Source organism: Arvicola amphibius, chromosome 12, assembly GCF_903992535.2.
Source record: "Arvicola amphibius chromosome 12, mArvAmp1.2, whole genome shotgun sequence".
NCBI lineage: Eukaryota > Metazoa > Chordata > Mammalia > Rodentia > Cricetidae > Arvicola > Arvicola amphibius.
Window position 1 is genome coordinate 89,250,617 of NC_052058.2, and position 17,916 is coordinate 89,268,532.

The following is a 17,916-nucleotide window of genomic DNA, read 5'->3' on the forward strand; positions in this document are numbered from 1 at the left end:
TAGTTGACAAAGTCTCAGTTTTCCTTTTATAATTAATTCAGAGACTTTTTCCACATAATTTTTAATTTTTTACTTGGTTTATGTGATTAAAAGATCCATTCTATGATAATATTGTCCCTCTGCATTAAAATTCCTATAGGAGAAATTCTGCAAGGCAATATGACTAGAATACCCACATGTGCCTCCTGAAATTTCTCCTCAACAATTGTTAATTCCTTTTCTGTTTCAGCTGTTAATTCTCTGGGAATATTCAAGTCTTTATCACCATCTAAGGTTTTATTTAAATAAATTATTAGATCAGGTATTTTGCCAACAGCTGGTTGTAGATTGGAAATGTCTCCTAACAATCTTTGAAAGTCATTAAGAGTCCGTATCCAGTCTCTCCTAATTTGTGCCTTTTGTGTTCTAATTTTCTATAAACCTATTCTATAACCTAGGTAATTGACAGAATATCCTCTCTGTATTTCTTTAGGAGCAATTTGTAATCCCCATTTAAGCAAAACTTTCTTTATTTCTTCAAACATTCTTTCTAAAGTATCTATGTTTGAATCAGATAGCAAAATTTCATCCATGCAATGGTAAATTATAGATTTAGGAAATTTTTTATATATTATTTCCAATGGCTGACTTACAAAATATTGCCATAGGGTGGGTTATTGAGCATTTCCTGTGGAAGGATGGTCCACTGGTATCTCCTAGTAGGTTGAGAATTATTATAAGTAGGCACTGTGATGGCAAATTTTTCTCTTCCCTTTTCTTTTTTTTTTTTTTTCTCATGGTTTATTTTTTTTTATATTTAAAAATTTCCATCTCCTTCCCTCCTCCTCCCCCCTCCCTCCCCTCCTTCTCCCCTTTCTCTCCCCTCCTTCTCCCCCTTCCCTCCCCTCCCCTCCACCCATACCTCCCCTCCCTCCCTCTCAAGGCCAAGGAGCCATCAGGGTTCCCCACTCTATGCTAAGACCAAGGTCCTCCCAACTCCCCCCAGGTCCAGGAAGGTGATCGACCAAGCTGAGAAGGCTCCCACAGAGCCCGTCCATGAAGAACAATCAGAGCCCAGAGCCATTGTCCTTTGCTTCTCAGTCAGCCCCCGCTGTTGGCCACACTCAGAGAGACGGGTTTGGTCGCATGATCCATCAGTCCCATTCCAACTGGAGTTGGTGATCTCCCATTAGTTCTGTCCCACCGTCTCCATGAGTGAACGCACCCCTCTCGTTCCTGACTTTCTCCCTCATGTTCTCGCTCCTTCTGCTCCTCATCGGGACCTTGGGAGCTCAGTCCAGTGCTCCAATGTGGGGCTCAGTCACCTTCCCCATCTGTCACCAGCTGGAGGTTCCCTCACGGTCCTGACTTTCTTTCTCATGTTCTCTCTCCTTCTGCTCCTCATCAGGACCTTGGGAGCTCAGTCCGGTGCTCCAAGGTGGGGCTCTGTCATTTTCTTCATCTATCGTCAGGTGGAGGTTCTTCTTATTATCTTCTCAAGGATCCCAAACTTATAGGCTCGATGTCCTTTAATCATGGCTAGAAACCGAATATGAGTGAGTACATCCCATGTTCATCTTTATGGGTCTGGGTTACCTCACTCAGAATAGTGTTTTCTATTTCCATCCATTTGCCTGCAAAATTCAAGATGTCATTGTTTTTTACCGCTGAGTAGTATTCTAGCATGTATATATTCCACAGTTTCTTCATCCATTCTTCCACTGAAGGGCATCTAGGCTGTCTCCAGGATCTGGCTATTACAAATAATGCTGCTATGAACATAGATGAGCATATGCTTTTGTTGTATGATTGGGCATCTCTTGGGTAGATTCCCAATAGTGGAATTGCTGGGTCCTGGGGTAGGTTGATCCTGAATTTCCTGAGAAACCGCCACACTGCTTTCCAAAGTGGTTGCACAAGTTTGCATTCCCACCAGCAATGGATGAGTGTGCCCCTTACCCCACAACCTCTCCAGCAAAGGTTATTATTGGTGTTTTGGATTTTAGCCAATCTGACAGGTGTAAGGTGATATCTCAAAGTTGTTTTGATTTGCATTTCCCTGATAGCTAGGGAGGTTGAGCATGACCTTAAGTGTCTTTTGGCCATTCGAACTTCTTCTGTTGAGAATTCTCTGTTCAGTTCATCGCCCCATTTTTTAATTGGGTTAATTGGCATTTTACCGTCTAGTCTCTTGAGTTCCTTATATATTTTAGAGATCAGACCTTTGTCAGTTGCAGGGTTGGTGAAGATCTTTTCCCAGTCAGTAGGCTGCCTTTGTGTCTTAGTGACAATGTCCTTTGCTTTACAGAAGCTGCTCAACTTCAGGAGGTCCCATTTATTCAATGTTGCCCTTAAAGTCTGTGCAGCTGGGGTTATGCATAGGAAACGGTTCCCTGTGCCCATTTGTTGTAGAGTACTTCCCACTTTCTCCTCTATCAATCTCAATGTGTTCAAATTAATATTGAGGTCTTTAATCCATTTGGACTTGAGTTTTGTGCATGGTGATAGATATGGATCTACTTTCATTCTTCTACAGGTTGACATCCAGTTATGCCAGCACCATTTGTTGAAGATGCCCTCTTTTTTCCATTGTGTACTTTTGGCTCCTTTATCAAAAATCAGGTGTTCATAGGTTTGTGGTTTAAGATCCGGGTCTTCTATACGATTCCATTGGTCAACTTCTCTGTTCTTATGCCAATACCAAGCCGTTTTCAATACTGTAGCTCTGTAATAGAGTTTGAAGTCAGGGATGGTAATGCCTCCAGAAGTACCTTTATTGTATAAGATTTTTTTGGCTATCCTGGGTTTCTTGTTTTTCCATATAAAGTTGATTATTGTCCTCTCAATCTCTGTGAAGAATTTTAATGGGACCTTGATTGGGATTGCATTGAATCTATAGATTGCTTTTGGTAGAATTGCCATTTTTACTATGTTGATCCTCCCAATCCACGAGCAGGGGAGATCCTTCCATTTTCTGGTATCCTCTTCAATTTCTTTCTTCAAAGACTTAAAGTTCTTGTCAAATAAATCCTTCACTTCCTTGGTTAGCGATACTCCCAGATATCTTATGCTATTTGTGGCTATTGTGAAAGGTGATACTTCTCTGATTTCCCTCTCTGCTTCCTTATCCTTTGTGTATAGGAGGGCGACTGATTTTTTGGAGTTGATCTTGTATCCTGCCACGTTACTGAAGGAGTTTATCAGCTGTAGGAGTTCTTTGGTGGAGTTTTTGGGGTCGCTTATGTATACTATCATATCATCTGCAAATAATGAAAGTTTAACTTCTTCCTTTCCAAATTGAATCCCCTTGATTCCCTTATGTTGTCTTATTGCTATTGCTAGAACTTCAAGCACTATATTGAAGAGATAAGGAGAGAGTGGACAGCCTTGTCGTGTTCCTGAATTTAGTGGGATAGCCTTGAGTTTCTCTCCGTTTAATTTGATGTTAGCTGTCGGCTTGCTGTAAATAGCTTTTATTATATTTAGGAATGACCCTTGTATCCCTAATCTCTCCAAGACCTTTATCATAAAAGGGTGCTGAATTTTGTCAAATGCTTTTTCAGCATCTAATGAGATGACCATATGGTTTTTTTCCTTCAGTTTGTTTATATGATGGATTACATTAATAGATTTTCGTATGTTGAACCAGCCCTGCATCTCTGGGATGAAGCCTACTTGATCGTAATGGATAATCTTCCCTTTTCTTGTATAGGTATAGTGAAGAAACAATATTTTAAATCAATAACTCTAAGAGGCCATTCTTTTGATAATAGAGAAGGCAGAGGAATTCCAGATTGTAGAGGGCACATAGGTTGAATTAATTTATTGACAGTTCTTAGATCTGTCACCATTCTTTACTTACCAGATTTCTTATTAACAACAAATACAGGAGAAATTCCAAGGGCTGGTTGATTCTTCAATATGGTGAGCATCTAGTTGCTCCTGTACCAGCTATTCTGAAGCCTACAGTTTATCTTCTGTTAACAGTCACTGTTTAACCCATATCAGTTTCTCAGTTAACCATTTTAAAGATAGGGATGTTGGTAAAGGCTTGCTAGTTGCTTTGTGTTCTTGTACAGCCTGAATGGCTAGTGACCGTTTTTAAAATAACATTTTATAATATCCTTCCAACAAACATGAGTTTCTGGGACTGCAAGAATGTTAATCTGGGTATTTCATTGCTGCAGCAGGTCATGACCTTGTAAATTCATTGCCATATTAGTCACATATGGCCTCAGCTTTCCTCTCTGTCCTTTTGTCCCTATGCAGTCAACCCATATCATGCTTTGTTTCACTTGAGATAGGATTCTAATTGCTAGTAATTGAACATCTTGAAGAGGCCAATTTCAATGCCAAGATTCTGGAGTAAGGACACTCATATATGCACCCATGTCAATCAAGACCACAATTACAATGCCATTTTTACATATGCTTAGCTTTGGTCTTTGATCATTTATATAAGTCTGCCAGAATATACATTTTCTATTTCCTATTGGAATTTTGATTTATCCTCCACGTTTATTCCATCATCTAGAACAGTATGTTTTTTTTTTTTTTTTATAGAAGGCTCTAGATTTTTAAAATTTCCTGTTGAGACATGTCTTTCACAGTGACTGGGAATGACTGAAACACTTTTGACTTGGTGTTTCAAGAGGCCCCCAAGGAGTTTTCCAATGGTATTGGGTTGCCTTGTCTGTCTTTTGTTGATCTGCATTCATTGGTCCAATATCAGCCTTTGCCACACCTTCTACATATACCTGAAGGCTGAGTCTTCCTATTCTTGCCATTCCCAGAGGAGACATTATTCCTAGGAATTCCTTGTCTATAATCCCTTCTCAGATGTGATGTCCTCTTCTACCACAATTAAAACATTTGGCATTTTGATGTCTCCTCATACCTTTGGAAATTGCTTCTGCTACCCAAGATTCAGTATTATAGTCAAATGTCTCAATGTTCATTGTATGAAGGATCCATTCATCCATAGGTGCTAATTTAACCTTTAAAGACCCAAGTGTCTTTTTGCATTTTAAGTTGTCATTTTCAAAAGCCAGAGATTCAATAAGTATGCATCTAGCATCTGGGTCTGTTATTCCTATTTGTACTGCCTTAGTTAATTTTTGTAAAAAGTCACTAAAGGATTCTCTCTGACCCTGTTTAGCCCTGGATATGATTCAATTCATTTACCTAGCTCTTGAATCCTGTCCCAAGCATTTAAGGATGCTTTGTGGCATAAGGACAAAATTTATTAATCATAAAAATCTTGAGGCTGTGGATCAGCATAAGTGCCCTCACCAAGAATTTGATCTTAGAAAGTCTCAAGTCCTTTTGCTTTCCCCTGTTGTAAAATTTAGCCTCTTACCTGAAATAGCATTTAAACATCAGTTGAGGCCTATCATCCAGGACTGCTGAAACTAACTGAAGCCGGTTGTGTGGTGTGACTTTAATGCTAAAAGCCCATGTCTTTACCATCTCTCTAACAAATATGGACTGCAAGCCATAGGTTACAACAGCTTGCTTATTTTGTTTTAGATCATTCATTCCTATACGTATCCATCTACCTTCTTTGGATCCTTTTGGGCCTTTAGAACTTAATGCTTTGTCAGAGTAGATTACAGGGTAGGAAGCTAAAACCTTAAGTAAACCATCTCTGACAGCTACTGGTGATGTTGAATCCCATCCTGTGCCTTATTTCCTTTCTCAAAAGCTCCAATAATTTCCTCAATCATTTCAAATCTTTTTGCTACTGTCTTTTGTAAAGTGTGAATCTCCTGGCCTGTATATATTTCTAGTGATTTCATTGGGGTACCTAGCTTCTGGTCCTCATTCTGCACATGTGATTCCAAGGTCTGAAGTTTTTCCTTTAAAGATAACATGTCATCCTTGGATGCTATTTGGATAGCATGCAGATTGCCTTCCTGGAGAGATACTCTATCTGCTAACCTATCATAACTTAATCATAACAGATTTTGATTATCAAATTCAACAGAATGAATTCTTTCCATTAATTTCTCAGTACCCTTTGACATGGATTCAATTTTGTCTGTCAAATTAACGTTACCCTTTCCATAGTATTAATTTTTTCAGGTAACTTTTGACTTTTGATGGTATTAATTCCGTTAGCTAGCTGTTTATTATTAGTCTGTAAAGACTGTATCACTTCTAAAAATGACTCATTCTTGGTTTTGTTATCAAACCATTTTCTTAAGGATATAATATGAAGAAAAATGAGTCCCAATATCCAATAAATGGATATATTACAATAACCATATAAGTCTTGCAGAATACAAATTCTTAGTATTAGCAAAAAAGTTACCAAAAGTTTCAATAGTAATGTTGTCCACAATTATATAACTTTCAAGTTTATTTATTTATTTATTTATTTTTAATTTCTTTTTTTTTCATTCTCATGGTTTATTTTTTTTGATATTTAAAAATTTCCATCTCCTTCCCTCCTCCTCCCCCTCCCTCCGCTCCTCCTCCCCCTTCCCGCCCCTCCTTCTCCCCCTTCCCTCCCCTTCCCTCCACCCATACCTCCCCTCCCTCCCTCTCAAGGCCAAGGAGCCATCAGGGTTCCCCACTCTATGCTAAGTCCAAGGTCCTCCCAACTCCCCCCAGGTCCAGGAAGGTGATCGACCAAGCTGAGAAGGCTCCGGTATGAGGTCGGGTAAATTGTTTTAGGTGTAATAACCTTTATTGTCCAGCAGGTGTCATGGTTGCTGAGTCACAACTCAACCTGGTGCCATGAATAGTCCTGAGCCTTTTTGGCTTTCTCACCTTGGTGCTGGTTAAATACTGAGAAGTATGTTTTACTTGACAAATTAAAAGCAATTAAATCAATTCCATACATGGAGCAGAAAGCCCAGAACTCAAGGGCAGGGAGCACAAACTAGAAGCTGTGCAAGTCACCAGGCAGCAGGGAACCGTGCCAGGGAAAGCAGCTGTGGGGGTAGGAGGCATGTGTGCACTTGGGAAATTTCCAAGTCGCTTCTGCATGCAGTTAGCTTTCCTGTGGCAGGGGTTCTACAAAAAAAAACCACTTAGGTAAAAGCAAGCCAAGCAGGTGGGGATGGGAGTCTTTTGGGGCTGTGGACCTAGGCCTTTAAGGTGGTCCACCCAGGTAGGTGTGGAGTTCATATCCACATGGGCGCCATATAAAGAAGGATGCTTAAAAGAAATCCCATACTAGCTCAGAGTTGAGTATAATAGAGGGCTATTTATTTTGGAGTAGACTCACAGATCACAATCTTCTGTTGGAACGAGGAACAGCAACCGAATCCTGTAGCCGGAAAAGAGGCCAAACACATGCTTTACATCGGCATATATAGTATAAAAGGCCACATAAAGGTAACATAAAGGCTACTGGAGGTAGGAATTCCCACAACATGTTGCAGATTACAAATCGTTCCTGAAAAAATAAAAGGAGGATATTCTACTATTAGTTAGGTTATAAAATGGATTTACAAAAAATTAGACCATAGTAGGTATGAATTAAGCAAGATTAATTTCAGACTCTTAATGACTTCCAAAGATTGTTAGGAGATTTTTCCCATCTGCAGCCCACTATTGGGATAGGTTCTGATGACCTGATTAATTTAAACAAAATCTTAGATGGTGACAAGGACTTAAATAGTCCCAGGGAATTATCAGCTAAAGCTGAGAGAGAATTGTATTTGATTGAAAAGAAATTATGGAATGCACATGTGGATTATGTAAATCCAAATCTTAACTACATTCTGGTCATATTTCCCTCCAAACATTCTCCTACAGGAATTTTAATGCAGAGGGAAGATATTATTTTAGAATGGATCTTAGCACACAAACTCAGTAAAAAATTAAAAACTTATGTGGAAAAGGTCTCTGAGTTAATTATAAAAGGAAAAATGAGACTTTATCAATTGTCAGGAATAGACCCAGTAGAAATTATAGTATCTTTTAATAATGATGAAATCGCCAAATTATAGGAAGAAAGTGAACCCTGGCAAAGAGCTTGTAGTAATTTTTTTTTGGAGAGTTTAACAACAACTATTCCAAAAGCTAGAAATTTCAGCTTATAAAGAGAACTAATTAAGTCCTTCCTCACACTATAAGGGACACACCAATAATTGGAGCCCCATCATTCTATTCTGATGCAAATAAATCCAGAAAGGCAGGTTACAAATTAGAAAAATTTAAGTAAAAGTAGAACAAAGCCCTTATAATTATTTCCAAAAGTCAGAATTATACACTATTCTCATGGTACTAAGGGATTTTAAAGAACCTCTCAACAGAGTTACCAATTTGCAATATGCAGAAAGAGTTGTCTTGTATATTGCAAATGCTGATTTATACCAGACGATTGTTGATGGATCCTATAAAGTAGTTCCACACTAGCTCAGAAATGAGTATAATAAAAGGCTCTTTACTTAGGGGTAGACTCACAGATCACAGTCCTCTGCAGGAGTGGGGAGAACAGGAACCCAATGCAGAAGCTGAGAGAGAGAGAAAGAGGGAGAGAGAGAGAGAGGGAGAGAGAGAGAGAGAGAGAGCATTTCTAGTACCCAAGGCCTGGTCCAGTATCTCAAAGGCCATTGGCTGAAAGAGTTTCCCCAGAACCTCCCCCTTTTGTCTAAATAAGAGAGTTTCAAATCCAATACAAAACTATATACAATAAGAACAGATATCAAGTATAAAAATTATAATTAAAATTAGCATAATCAATATTAAGAAAGGAACATTCTAAATGTTTTAATAATTACTCTATCCTCAGGAGTCTAAGTCTTGTATTATAAATGGCTTGACTAAGTCATGAAAGGAAGATAACTATGACTATCTAGTCCTTAACCCTATCAAAGACCTGAGAAGGTAAATAATATTACTTGAGTAGACAGGAAGTACAAACTTCCAAAAGGTGCAATAAGTGACAGAGACAACTGGCTACCTGGGCAATCACCCAAAATCTCATTTGCAACAATGGAGCAACCAACTTTGGATAAAGCCTAGAGTAACTGATAGACCATTTTTAGAGGTAGAAAATTTTCAAAACTGTCTTACCCTGTATTGGCACTGTTTGGCAGTGCTTGTTCAGTCTGGACATTTTGTTAGAGGTCGAGGCATGGACAGTTCCTTGCCCAAAGGCCAGTTTTGCCAAGAAGAAAACAAGTTCCAACTGGAGTGTCTTTGGTGCCCAACATTCTCTTGGGAACAGATTGGTGCCGCCAGGAGAAATCATGTCTCACCTCAACAGAACCCTAAGATTTAAATCCCATATTCTACAGTTCTTTGTAGTAGTTGAAGATTACCAATCTATGCAGAATAAATCTCTACGTATCTAAGATTAGTCTACCTATAAGTATGACAAATATAGATGAATATTGACTTACATAATACCTATGTAGCTTTAAAGACTAAGACTTCATAATAGAATATTAAACAATCTTTAAACAACTGTGTGGCAAATGAGTGACCTCAGAATGTAAACAATGTATAAGCATCTTGATCAGAGGTAGAAATCTATATGCAATATGATAAATATATCCTAAAATTGTATAAATATATAAAATGTCTTAAGCAGAGGTAGAAGCATACATGTATACAATATGACAAAATACCTTTGTATAGGTGTACAAATAGTCACCAAATGTAGATGGATGCTATAAAGTAGTCACATACTATCTCAGAATTGCATATAATGAAGGGTTCTTTATTTAGGGGTAGACTCACAGATCACAGTCGCCACATGAGTGGGGAACAGGAACTGAATCCACTAGCTGAGAGAGAGTGAGCGTGTGAGCACACACATTTCTATTATCCAAGGCCATGCCCAACCTGGTCCAGCATCTCAAAGTCCATTAGCTGAAGGATTTTCCCCAGGAGGTGATAAAGAATTGACTTTATTATTTATTAAGATTGAAGATATAATCAGGAATAGAGATCACCCCATATATCTAACACACATTGATCTTACACAGGTCTGCCAGGTCCTCTAGCACAAGGTAATGCAGAAACCAATCAATTTTGATAGGAAATGTGCTGAAGGTCTCAGAATTTCATAAGCAAAGAATTTCAATAGCAAAAATTTAACAAAGGACTTTTCCATTACATGGAAACAAGCCAAGGAGATTATAAGGAGACTTTCTACTTTTTCTTTATACAACCAAACACTGCTACCTGCAAGAAGTAACTCAAAGGATACTCAAAGGAATAAAATCTGGCAGATGGATGTGTTCCATTTTGTAGAATTTGGAAAATTAAAATATGTACACCACACCATGGATATCTATTTAGGTTTTCAATGGGCAACTACTTTGAGTTCAGAAAAGACTGATTCAGTAATCTCACATTTACTAGAAGTTATGACCATCATGGGCATACCTGCACAAATAAAAGCAGACAATGCTCCAGAATATGTCTCTAAGAAAATAAAACAGTTTCTTGCTTATTATAACATAAAGCCTATTACTTGTATAGTACACAATCCTACAGGTCAGGCAGTTATAGAAAGATCAAATCAAACAGTAAAGGATATGTTAAATAAACAGAAAGGGAATATAAATACACCCAGAAATAGATGTTATAATGCTTTATTAACCTTGAATTTTCTTAATCCCGATGAGAAAGGAACAACAGCTGCAGAGAGATGTTGGGCAATAGAAAAAACTTCTGAATTAAATCAGTCTGTGTACTTCAAGAATGTGTTGACCTCAGAACGAAAACCAGGAAATGTGCTATGGTGGGGAAGGGGTGTTGCTCTTATTTCCACAAGAGAAGAAAATCTATGGATACCATCAAAATTAATTAAGATTAGGTTTGAAAAGGAGAAATCTCTGGATAACTAGAAATGACAGGTCATCCACAGAGGTGACAATCCTACAAGTTGTAAGGAAACCTCACAAGGGTTGGGGCAGGGTTCTTGTCATTGCAGGAAAATAGAAAATATCATCTTTGAAAATCCCAGAGATCTTGGACATCTAGGTGTCTAAAAAATAAAAGATATCTGTCCAGAAAGAATCACCAAGCCTAAAAAAATCTGTCTTATGATATCAATATTCTCTGCAAGGTAAAATCCCACTATCTAAACATACATATTTCCCTACTCTCAATATAATGGTAGTCCCAACTCACTTAACAATCAAAACTGGCTTTCGAGTTGGACTGTGACTCTCTCCTCTAAATCCAAGCGTATTGTTAAAAGTAAAATTCAGAGATTGTGTCTCATATCAGGAAAGCCTCCTGGTGTGTGACAGAAGGAAAATAAAAAATCTAGGGGCTAAGTTTATCAAAACTTTGCTTTCAAAAACTCTACTTCTCCCCATTCCCATTTTTGTGTCTCCGGTACCTTCTTTTGAATATATGTCTATCAAAATTCAAACTTTCCATTTTGATATGAATAATGTTTAAGTTTTCCACAGAGAACAAAAATTTTCCAACAGCAATCTCTGAAGTCTCCAGGACGAAGATGGGAACCAAAACCAACAATTTCACCTGGTTCATATGATACCATTCAGCTGATACCACTTAAATATCGACTATAGAGAACAAACTGATCAGAACAATTTTGAGGTGGCTAGCTGAGATGATCCAACCTAATGAATACTCTGGCCAGAACTTGAGACAAGCCCTGCACTTTCCCATTACTCATAGACTGTACAGAAAATGATACCGTTACCTCTCCCAGGACTTGAAAATTAATTCAATTTTTTCTTTTGATGGTCACCTAAAGATACTGGGAAGGAAGAAAAATTAAGTAGGAAGTAAATTTAAGAATATGACACCCATATTCCAAAAAGGTGGGGTGAGTGGTTTGGGGTAAGTTCAGTAGATTATGGATATTTGCAATCATTTAGGGGTGTTGGTTACAAGTTATTATTGAGAATGGTCAGGAAAAAAGCTAAACAAAGGAAATCAGATTCAAGGTTCTTGTTTTGAAAAGACATAAGGGGGTATAGATATAATAGGATAAAAGGGTAGATTATTGAATCTACTCTGAAAAGAAAAAAAGGGAGGATATAGACATGATAAGATAAAAAGGTAGATTATTGAATCTACTTTTAGAAAGAAACTTCTAGTTTTAAATGTTTTACATTTGATTGGACTTTTGTATATTGTATACAAATTTTATATATTGATATAAATTTGAGATTAACTTTGTTAGAACATACTATACATATATTTCTACTATACAACTCATTTAACAATATAATGCAAATTTCTAGTCTTTGAAATTTTTATTACCAACTATTTAGGACAATAAGGAAATGCAGGTTAGCAATTAGTCACCTATTATAATTGAACTTGTAGTAATATTAGATTTGTTTTTAAGGTCAAACAATATATAATATATATATTTTTTCCATTCAAAAAATTATACTTCCTCCCCTCCTCCTAATCCCCTCCCACTCCCCTACTCTTCTTCCTCCTCCTTCCCCCTCCCTGCTCGAGAGAGGGCAGGGAACCTTGCCCTGTGGGAAGTCCAAGGCCCTTCCCACTACATCCAGGCCTAGGAAGCTGTGCATCCATATAGACTAGGGTCCCAAAAAGCCAGAACATGCCATAAAAACAAGTCCCAGTGCCTTTATCAATGGCTTCTCAGTCAGCCCCCATTGTCAGCCACAATCAGAGAGTCCAGTTTGATCACATGCTCATTCAGGCCCGGTCCAGCTGGATTTGGTGAGCTCCCATTAGAACAGGCTCACTGCCTCAGTTGGTGGACCAATCCCTCGCATTCCTGACTTCAAACTCTATTACATAGCTACAGTAACGAAAACAGCTTGGTATTGGTATAAAAACAGAGAAGTCGACCAATGGAATGGAATCAAAAACCCACAAACCTATGAACGCCTGATTTTCAACAAAGGAGCTAAAAGTATACAATGGAAGAAAGAAAGCATCTTCAACAAATGGTGCTGGCATAACTGGGTGTCAACCTGTAGAAGAATGGAAATAAATCATATCTATTACCATGCACAAAACTCAAGTCCAAATGGATTAAAGACCTCAATATAAATCCGACCACATTGAACCTGATAGAACAGAAAGTGGGAAGTAGACTGCAGCACATGGGCACAGGTTATATGAGGGCTTCCTTCATATAACCCCAGTAGCACAGATAATAAGAGCAACATTGAATAAATGGGACCTCCTAAAACTGAGAAGCTTCTGTAAAGCAAAGGACACTGTCATTAAGATAAAAAGGCATCCTACTGAATGGGAGAAGATCTTCACCAACCCCGCATCAAACAAAGGTCTGATCTCCAAAATATATAAAGAACTCAAGAAACTAGACTTTAAAATGTTAATTAACCCAATTAAAAAATGGGGTACTGAACTGAACAGAGAATTCTCAACAGAAGAATTTCAAATGGCCAAAGGACACTTAAGGTTATGTTCAACTTCCTTAGCTATCAGGGAAATGCAAATCAAAACAACTTTGAGATACCATCTTACACCTGTCAGAATGGCTAAAATAAAAAACACCAATGATAACCTATGCTGGAGAGGATGTGGAGTAAAGGGAACACTCATCCATTGATAGTGGGGATGCAAACTTGTAACCACTTTGGAAATCAGTGTGGTGGTTTCTTAGGAAACTGGAAATCAATCTACCTCAGGATCCAGCAATACCACTCTTGGGAATATATCCAAGAGATGCCCAATCATACTACAAAAGCATTTGTTCAACTATGTTCATAGCAGCATTATTTGTAATAGGAAACAACCTAGATGCCCCTCAATGGAAGAATGGATAAAGAAAGCGTGGCATATATACACATTAGAGTACTACTCAGCGGTAAAAAAACAATGACATCTTGAATTTTGAATGCAAATGGATGGAAATAGAAAACACTATCCTGAGTGAGATAACCCAGACCCAAAAAGATGAATATCATATGTACTCACTCATTAGTGGACTCTAGCCATAAACCAAGGACATTAAGCCTATAGTTCACAAGCCTAGAGAAGCCAAATAACAAGGTGAACCCAAAGAAAAACATATATAGATCCTCCTGAAAATTGGAAGCAAACAAGATTGCTGGGCAAAAGTTGGGAGCATGGGGATGGGAGTAGGGGTGGGAGTAAGGTTGGGGGAAGGGGAGAGGGGAGAGGGAAGGGAAAAGGGAAAGACTGGAGAGAGCTTGGGGGAATGGGAGGGTGGAGATGGAGGAAGGGTGGATATAGGAGCAGGGAAGAAGATATCTACATTAAGGGAACCATTTTAGGGTTGGCAAGAGACTTGGCTCTAGAGGGGATCCCAGGTGTCCATGGGGATGTCCCTAGCTAGGTCCTTGGGCAACAGAGGAGAGGGTGCTTGAACTGTCCTTGCCCCACTATCAAACTGATGATTATCTCGAATATCACTATAAAATCTTCATCTGGTGATGGATGGAGATAGAGACAGAGACCCTCATCAGAGAAACAGACTGAGCTCCCAAGGTTCAATTGAAGAGCAGGAGGGAGAAGATGAGCAAAAATATATTTTAGATATACAGATAAACTTCAAATAATTCAGAGATCTACAGAAAATGGCATTTAAGATGGTTTAATAACATTGATTCTTTTTTATGATAATGAGGCATGTCTGCTCCTGGCAGCACTATTCTACTTCAGAGATGATAACAGTCATTAAAAGAAGTCCACATGGAGTTTACTTTCTTTGTGGCAAAAGTAAGCCACTAAGCAAGAAAATGTCCCTGCCTTGACTGCTGACAGTATGCTGTCCAAACTGGATAAGCGAGACATAAAAGAAAATGACTCAAACATTGTCAAGACAAGGAGGGAGAGTCCTTTAAAATACTCTGTTTCACAGAAAAGTTTGTCAGATATGCTAAGCCTGTAGGTCGAAGATAGATGTCCCAACATGACAGAAGTACTTTGGGTAACTATCCAGGAATTCAGATGTTTCTGTCATTTCTCATGTTTTTTGGATATCACTTGCTTGTACTCACTGCTTACTCAATATTCTTTCCTTCTTGGGACTCTGAGGGAGTTGAAGACTAGTTGGTTATAGCTATAGTTTTCCTTGTTTACCAGATGCAGAAAGCAAGTTATGATAGAAAGTAAATTAGGTACAATATTTTGGATTCACCAAGATAGGATAGATATGGAGTATTTTCTCTTAATTTGTCAAAAGCAAATGAACTAGACATTGTTGATGTATTTATTGCCTGTATATATTATATATAGTCATTGTACTTATTGTATATAGTTTTTCTTATATTAGTTATAGCCTTCTTTTTATTTTAGACAAAAAGGGAAAATGTTGTTGAGGACCATTGTCCTAAAAAAAGATAGCAGGGGTCATTGCCCTAAGGATGTTTGAGGAGAACCCACCTCACATCCCAACTATCTTGAGAACTATTTGTTTATGGAACCTGCCCCATATTCCAACTATCTTGGAAAATGTTAGTGGAATCACATGTTTCGGCTTACACCAGGGGTGCTGACTGATGACCTTCACTACCCCGGCAAAGTTCCTTCCTACCCCTACCTTCACCCTATGTCAAGTTCCTCTTTCAAGGGCCATATAAGATGTAACCTTCACCCTAATAAACGAGACCTTGACAAATAAAATATTGCTTGCTCTCCTTTCTCTCTCCAGCCCATGTCTTTCAGGTAGCGCCTCTTCAGAGGACCCTGAATAGCTGACCCGCCAAGCGGGGTTACAAAATGTAGTGATATTTCATTTGTATTTTACTAAATAATGCTTACCTGAAGATCAGAAAGCAAAACAGCTGCCCTGATCAGCCTTACAGACCAGGCAGTAGTGACACACATCTTTAATCCCAGTAGTCACACTAGTTTACTATAGAAATTGGGTAATAGTGGTATATGCCTTTAATCCCAGCACTAGAGAGGAAGATAAGACTAAAGGAGACAACTCTCCAGTGTAGCCTCATTCTGAGGATTACTGGAAGCGGGATTGTCACTTCAGACTAAGGTAGAGGTAAGAGCCAGTGGCTGGCTGATTTGCTTTTCTGACCATCACGTTGAACCCCAATATCTATCTCTGGGTTTTTTATTAGTTGTGCTACAGGAAACCAAGTTTCCTAACTCAGTTCTTTAAAATTATATGAATAGTGTATTTCTTGGGCCTTACTTTGGAAAACAATCAGCTGGTAGGTCTTATGAGCTGAAGTTCCCAGAAACAAACAGACAGACAGACAAACAAACCCAAAACATCATGATAAACATTTTTCAAAACTAATTGATTAGAATTTTTAAATAATGGAGTATTGAAAAGTTACAGATACAGAGTCAAATTATATGTTGAATCAAACAATATATATTAATAATAATAATAATTTATATATAATATATACTAACCCCTTTAATAGTCATTCATTGCCCACTCCTGTGTCTTCTCTAATGTTCTTGTAACTATTGTGTAAAATCTCTGGGATACATTAACAGATGATTTGTTCCTACCAATTCACATGCCAAGAATGTAATCAAACCTATGGGAGAGATCTCCTTGGTTTACTGTAGTTTCCAACCTGATTTTGCACCAAGATGTTTGAAAAAAATTATTTGATTTATGGCTTTTGTTCTATAATTGTAAAATCATTTCCACATTAAAGCATTTATTTGGAGCATCCAAAACCCATGCTTCTGGACCATGGTCACTCATGCAGCTTGAAGTGAGAACTGTGCTTTGGGTGGACAGTCTTCTAGCTTTATGATAATATACCAACTCTTGCTGCTCATGTCCCTAATCATTTTCTTTGCTTCTTCTGGTCCCTGCTGGATTGTACTGGCATTTCAACTCCATCTAATTTGGCTCCTTACTTACCCTTCTAGGAGAAATATGGATCATCATGTTACATCATCTTCTAGGTTCTTGCCAAGATCATCAACCTTGGCTCTACGGGCAATGCTGTCAAATCAGTAAATTTCCCCTGTCCTATTTTGTGATCTAGACTCCCCAAGATCCATCCCCATACAATTTCATCCTGCTCTGCTTGATTCTGGTAGTTAGGGCTGGCTGCTTACTTGGTGTAGAAAGTATATTTTTTTTCCTTTCAGACATGACAAGTACCCTATTGGGTTATGCAACTATTTAATCTTAGCTCCAAACAGCACAATAGTAGGAGAAGTCACTGTATTGTCTTCAAACAGTGTAGAAGTAGAAGTATTGGGAATGGAGAGAGCTGTTAACTCTTCCATAGACCCAGATTTGTAGGACTTAGGCATTCAAAATTTGAGATCTTCCTTCCCAGATGTTCCTGAAAAATTATGGCATTCAATTTCTCACTAACGTTTCCATTTTCCTTGGACTTCAGCCTGTGTAGTCCGTGGACAAGAAAGGACAAAGTCAACTGTCCTATACAGGTATCCTAACTTGCTTTTCGGTGCTGCAGTAAGACACTGACAAGAACCAACCTGAGGAAAGAAAGGGCCTGTTTGGCTTTATAGTTCCAAGTCACAGTTTATCCCTGAGGGGAGTAAGAGCAGGATCTCAGGCATGAGCCTTACCGGAAGCAAGACCATGGATGAATGTTTTTTTTAATATTTTATTTATTTATTATGGATGAATGTTTTTATTGGTTTGCTCAGCTAACTTTCTTATAATTTCCACACTCCAAGGCCTACCTTCCCAGTGATAGCACCACCCACAGTGAGTTGGACTCTCCTACATCAGTTAGCAATCAAGAAAATGCTTTAATAACCAGAGACAGAGGGCAAAACCAAACACTACTGGACTAAAATAAATAAATAAATAAATTCCTAATGATAGTCTGCTATACTCATAGATCAGTACCTTATGTCAGTCATCATCAGAGAAGGTTTTCCCAGCAGCAGATGGGAACAGATGCAGAGACCCACAGCCAGACATATGTAGAGAGAGAGTCTAAATGGGTTGTCTCCATCAAATTCCTCCCCTCAGAGGTCAGAAGAGGGGACAGAAAGAGTGTAAGAGCCAGAGAGAGTGGAGGACACCAGAAAAACAAGTCTCCTGAATCG